This window comes from Schistocerca nitens, chromosome 9, assembly GCF_023898315.1.
Source record: "Schistocerca nitens isolate TAMUIC-IGC-003100 chromosome 9, iqSchNite1.1, whole genome shotgun sequence".
Taxonomy (NCBI): Eukaryota; Metazoa; Arthropoda; class Insecta; order Orthoptera; family Acrididae; genus Schistocerca; species Schistocerca nitens.
In genome coordinates this window covers 131,970,037-131,976,890 of record NC_064622.1, presented here as the reverse complement: position 1 = coordinate 131,976,890, position 6,854 = coordinate 131,970,037, and the positions used below count along the sequence as shown (strand labels likewise).

The window sequence follows — 6,854 nt, the reverse complement described above, 5'->3', positions numbered from 1 at the left end:
ATGTATAAGGTCTTTTAAGTGACACTAAGAAGATAATATACAGTGGAGACTACAGACAACAAGTAGCCCCACATTGTTTTTTTACGCTACTTCCCCTGTAAGTACAAATTACTATCACAAATTCAAGTTTTTAGTCTTAAAAATGCCTTTTGTAAATAACTGTTTTTGTCACCAGCAGAAGTCCCAAAATATATTAGATGGCCCTTGCTCTACTGCATTGGAAAGGCATCTGTGCTCTTCACTAACTGTTATCAACACTCACAGCGCTAGTGATGCAATCGTTTTTCCTATTCGTCATATTTTGAACGAACATGCACCTTTTCAGCACTCAACCACGGAACGTTATCACATTTATTTCTTGTAGAGAAGGGTAGTCAAAATATCAGTACGATTTTAATGGCTATATTTCGCACATGAGCGCTTGTGTTTCACATGATATATTTCAGTGTAGGAGAGGCATTAAGGGTGATTTTATTATCTTTTCCAAGCCATGGTCACTGGTGTGATCGAAATATGCGAAACAAAATTTGCGCCCGAACAGGGACTTGAACCCTGGACCCTTAGGTTAAAAGCCTAATGCTCTACCGACTGAGCTATCCGGGCTCGATGTAGCAGATGTCTCTAATGAGACATGTAGTAATGGTATAGAGTCATACAGTAGTTTCTATCGAACGAATATATTTCGTACACTGAATGAACGCACTTCTCGCTGTCCGTGATGCTACACTCGAATGTCCATTACAAGTACTGCGTAACGAGACACCAGAAAGATAAACGCAGACTGGGATCGGTCACAGCAAAGAAAAAGGTGAAACGCGGCTGGGAGAAATAAATTACAGTACAGCAAGAAAAGGTAGTTTTATTCCCAAAACATATATTTCTGTGCTTGCTGCGGACGATAGCCACGCAAACAAACTTGTGAAAGAAGGATTTTCTCGTAACTATACTGCGTACTATTCGGTATGACATTTCGCAATATTTGAATTCATGTAATTAGTAGGCTAGAAACTGCACAATGGATTTACGATAGTAGTTTACCATTTGCCCATGGACAAGTTAATTCGTACTGACGTGCTATTTCCTATATTCAGTCTTACACTACGGACCTACGAATTGTAAAATCGGAACAACACAGCCGTGCTATACTGTATATGATTACATATATCACATCAGTTGGAAAAAAAGCGAATACCATTGTCTGTGCTACACGAGGGTGGAAAAATGTGCTCCCCGGGATTGGAACCCTCTGACAGGCTATGAGTGCAATAAAACGTCAAGTGTAGTCACAGAGCTACGAATTCTGCATTCTAGTTGGCATGCTGCACATTAATGTGACAATCTGGAGAGACGACGATTATTTTGATGCAGTCCTAGGGTTCTAAAAATTGATTCTACAGTCCATCTGAGGGTGGTTTTGGGAGGTTTCCCTCAATGATGTAATATATTAGCCCTGGGATACTCCTTACCCAACCAACCCAAAAAAACACATATTTCGACACGCATTTTGTTTAGGTTCATTTACGCAAACACACTATAAAATGGAAATGAATGAAGTAGTGCAATAAATCCATTAATGTGAACAAGTGTAAAGCTTTATAAACAAAAAAAGTGTTATAAATGGCATCATTGGTGAATAAATATTTTTCGAAGTTTATTCCCTGTTTCTCCACTTTGAAGGGTATTCATGAGGAATTTTTGTTAATATCCAGCAGGATAACTCAATCATTCTGACTTTTTTCCGTATTTCAGATTAATTTTCGTGTCAACCTAACATTATGGCAGTATGAATAATTACCGTTGTGAATATTTTCTAGCTTCATTTCATAAGTCGCTGGATTCCCTAGATTTAATCATAGGATGTAATTTCAGGTCGCCGAAAAAAAATGTGGCATTAATTTATATTAACAACAAGAAGATGGTATAGTAGTGAAATATTCTTATCTTTCACGAGCCAAAGTAATCTACTTTTAAAATATTATGTAGATAACTATCAAGCTTTTGAGATACAACAGACATGTGAAATTCTTGTCAAATTTAGTTCTTGTGGCACGACACGTTTTCCATCTCACAGGACTAGTTATATAAAAAATGGCGAGGTTAAATTTTCTCTACGAAGCCCTTACATATGCTCCTTAGAGTCCCGATCCCTCCCCATGCGATTTCCATAATTTTGGAGGCCTGAAGAAATACCTTTGTGGCCGTCGGTTTGCTTCGGACAAAGGAGTTCACACGCCTGTGTACAATCTTTTGGTTACGTTGGTAACTACAAACATTTTTCCATGAAGGCATTGACCGTCTTGTCACACAGTGAAATTAATGAATTAACAATTACGGCGGTTTCTTTTGAAGTAACGAACACTTTACTTACTTTTTTGCCACCTGTCTCGTTTTCAATTATCTCTCGTGTTCATCTGCCTATGGATCCAAATGCATCAATCGAAAAGACAAAATATCATTTTCTGTGCTAGAAGAGAGAGAAAAATGAGATGTTTCAACGCAGGAAAGTTCTCCTTTCCAGGAATCAGGTTATGGAATCACGAGGTCAGTAGACTAGTTTTCATGGTTGCAGAGTAATGTGTCAAATTTTCTGTACAAGAACCATCTTGGTTCGGTCCTGGGCCGTTGAGAGTCAGTTTGAAGTTGTTCGGAAGGCTACCCACATTCGTCTCTTCGAAAGCTGGCCTGGGTTAGAATTCACTCAAACAATCAAAAACACATAGTTTGGAAAACAGCTTTTATCCATCACTACTTATGCCAGTCAACTTTGAAGAACAGAAGACATGAAAATAAATCAATAAATCCATTAACATGTTGTGATGTAAACTTTTGTATGCGAACGAAGTGTTATAGATGGCATCACAGTTCGTTTTTAAAGTTGTTTTTATTATTATTATTATTATTATTATTATTATTATTATTACTAACCAACAGGATTTTCTCAACTTTTCAGACTTTCTTATTTTTCAGGTTTTTATTTTTCAAGGTCAATCTGTTATTATTGAGATATGAAAAAAAAAATATTTTGTGACTGTTTCTAGCTCTGTTTTCGAACTCGTTGAGTGAGCTGGATGTTGTCATTTGGGGATGTAATTTCATTTCGTTAAATCGAAAAGGTAAACTCTATATTCATATTTAGTACAACTAAGATGTATGCTTACCGAAATAATATACAATTCTAAACTACTGTGTTGAAACTATTAATACTTTATCAAATTCATTGCTTAAGCCTATGCTATCAGCCAGATCAAAAACGGCAATTCTGGGATAATTGACTGCCCTTCTTCCCCCACCCCCCACCCCCTGGTGAATTTCTGCGAAATTCAGATGTAGGGTGTAGGTTGCAACAGTTATGTAGAAAACAGAGATGAAGGAACTTGCAGAGGGTAGTCTAACGTGGGTAATGAGATCGAACCAGTCTTCAGACTGGCAGACTGGAGACCTCAACAGCAATAGTCTGAGAACGTTCGATAAATTACAAGTTTGAGTTGGAATCATTGAAAAAGATATTGGAAAATTTTCTATCGGAAAGTGAAATGAACTCGTGTTACAGGTTGTTGACACATCTCGCAGTCTCTTAAATGTTAGTCATATGGATCGTTTATTAAATGTAATGTTAAATCATGTTAACATACTGCACTTTTCATTTTCTATTATTATACAGAATGTTACTTGTGTCATATGTGACACGATAAGGAACCTCCATTAGTTACTTGAAAGGTTTTCTTCAAAATTTGGACACCTCGTCTCCCCTTGGTGAAATTTGGCGAGATGTGGCTGGATTCTCTTCCACACCCCCCCCCCTTTCCCCCTCAAGTGATGTTTACCCCGCAGTCTGATAAAAATGAATTTTTTGTTTTAATCGTTGATTAAAATACTTTTAAAAGGTGTACTAAACAGTGTTTATAACATGTGATTAAAAACTCTATGTTAAACATGCCAACCTTGAGCAATCTTGAGACACAGAGGCAGACAGATAGACAGACAAAATAGCCCATTGTTGTTGTTGTTGTGGTCTTCAGTCCTGAGACTGGTTTGATGCGGCTCTCCATGCTACTCTATCCTGTGCAAGCTTCTTCATCTCCCAGTACCTACTGCAGCCTACATCCTTCTGAATCTGCTTAGTGTATTCATCTCTTGGTCTCCCTCTATGATTTTTACCCTCCACACTGCCCTCCAATACTAAATTGGTGATCCCTCGATGTCTCAGAACATGTCCTACCAACCGATCACTTCTTCTAGTCAAGTTGTGCCACAAGCTCCTCTTCTCCCCAATTCTATTCAATACCTCCTCATTAGTTATGTGATCTACCCATCTAATCTTCAGCATTCTTCTGTAGCACCACATTTCGAAAGCTTCTATTCTCTTCTTGTCCAAACTATTTATCGTCCATGTTTCACTTCCATACATGGCTACACTCCATACAAATACTTTCAGAAACGACTTCCTGACATTTAAATCTATACTCGATGTTAAGAAATTTCTCTTCTTCAGAAACGCTTTCCTTCCCATTGCCAGTCTACATTTTATATCCTCTCCACTTCGACCATCATAAGTTATTTTGCTCCCCAAATAGCAAAACTCCTTTACTACTTTCAGTGTCTCATTTCCTAATCTAATTCCCTCAGCATCGCCCGACCCTATTCGACTACAATCCATTATCCTCGTTTTACTTTGGTTGATGTTCATCTTATATCCTCCTTTCCAGACACTATCCATTCCGTTCAACTGCTCTTCCAAATCCTTTGCTGTCTCTGAGAGAATTACTATGTCATCGGCGAACCTCAAAGTTTTTATTTCTTCTCCATGGATTTTAATACCTACTCCGAACTTTTCTTTTGTTTCCTTTATTGCTTGCTCAATATACAGATTGAACAACATCGGGGATAGGCTACAAACCTGTCTCACTCCCTTCCCAACCACTGCTTCCCTTTCATACCCCTCGACTCTTATAACTGCCGTCTGGTTTCTGTACAAATTGTAAATAGCTTTTCGCTTCCTGTATTTTACCCCTGCCACATTCAGCATTTGAAAGAGAGTATTCCAATCAACGTTGTCAAAAGCTTTCTCTAAGTCTACAAATGCTAGAAACGTAGGTTTGCCTTTCCTTAATCTTTCTTCTAAGATAAGTCGTAGGGTCAGTATTGCCTCACGTGTTCCAACATTTCTACGGAATCCAAACTGATCTTCCCCGAGGTCGGATTCTATCAATTTTTCCATTCGTCTGTAAAGAATTCGCGTTAGTATTTTGCAGCTGTCACTTATTAAACTGATAGTTCGGTAATTTTCACATCTGTCAACACCTGCTTTCTTTGGGATTGGAATTATTATATTCTTCCTGAAGTCTGAGGGTATTTCGCCTGTCTCATACATCTTGCTCACCAGATGGTAGAGTTTTGTCATGACTGGCTCTCCCAGGGCCATCACTAGTTCTAATGGAATGTTGTCTACTCCCGGGGCCTTGTTTCGACTCAGGTCTTTCAGTGCTCTGTCAAACTCTTCACGCAGTGTCTTATCTCCCATTTCATCTTCATCTACATCCTGTTCCATTTCCATAATATTGTCCTCAAGTACATCGCCCTTGTATAAACCCTCTATATACTCCTTCCTCCTTTCTGCTTTCCTTTCTGTGCTTAGAACTGGTTTTCCATCAAAGCTCTTGATATTCATGCAAGTGGTTCTCCTTTCTCCAAAGGTCTCTTTAATTTTCCTGTAAGCAGTATCTATTTTACCCCTAGTGAGATAAGCCTCTACATTCTTACATTTGTCCTGTAGCCATCCCTGCTTAGCCATTTTGCACTTCCTGTCGATCTCATTTTTGAGACGTTTGTATTCCTTTTTGCCTGCTTCATTTACCGCATTTTTATATTTTCTCCTTTCATCAATTAAATTCAATATTTCTTCTGTTACCCAGGGGTTTCTACTAGCCCTCGTCTTTTTACCTATTTGATCCTTTGCTGCCTTCACTATTTCATCCCTCAAAGCTACCCATTCTTCTTCTACTGTATTCCTTTCCCCCATTCCTGTCAATTGTTCCCTTATGCTCTCCCTGAAACTCTGTACAACCTCTGGTTTAGTCAGTTTATCCAGGTCCCGTCTCCTTAATTTCCCACCTTTTTGCAGTTTCTTCAGTTTTAGTCTACAGTTCATAACCAATAGATTGTGGTCAGAGTCCACATCTTCCCCTGGAAATATCTTACTATTTAAAACCTGGTTCTTAAATCTCTGTCTTACCATTACATAATCTATCTGATACCTTTTAGTATCTCCAGGGTTGTTCCATGTATACAGCCTTCTTTCATGATTCTTGAACCAAGTGTTAGCTATGATTAAGTTATGCTCTGTGCAAAATTCTACAAGACGGCTTCCTCTTTCATTTCTTAGCCCCAGTCCATATTCCCCTACTATGTTTCCTTCTCTCCCTTTTCCTACTGACAAATTCCAGTCACCCATGACTATTAAATTTTCGTCTCCCTTCACTACCTGAATAATTTCTTTTATCTCATCATACATTTCATCAATGTCTGCGTCATCTGCAGAGCTAGTTGGCATATAAACTTGTACTACTGTAGTAGGCGTTGGCTTGGTGTCTATCTTGGCTACAATAATGCGTTCACTATGCTGTTTGTAGTAGCTTACCCGTACTCCTATTTTTTATTCATTATTAAACCTAGACCTGCATTACCCCTATTTGCTTTTGTATTTACAACCCTGTATTCACCTGACCAAAAGTCTTGTTCCTCCTGCCACCGAACTTCACTAATTCCCACTATATCTAACTTTAACCTATCGATTTCCCTTTTTAAATTTTCTAACCTACCTGCCCGATTAAGGGATCTGACATTCCACGCTCCGA

At 38.5% G+C, this 6,854-nt stretch overlaps 1 non-coding gene across 1 annotated transcript; it reads right to left on the bottom strand.

Annotated features, from left to right (window-relative positions):
- Nucleotides 1-530: 530 nt before the first annotated feature.
- Trnak-uuu (transfer RNA lysine (anticodon UUU)) lies at nt 531-603 on the bottom strand. The gene has a single exon. It is a non-coding gene; the product is annotated as a tRNA-Lys (tRNA).
- Nucleotides 604-6,854: the final 6,251 nt, after the last annotated feature.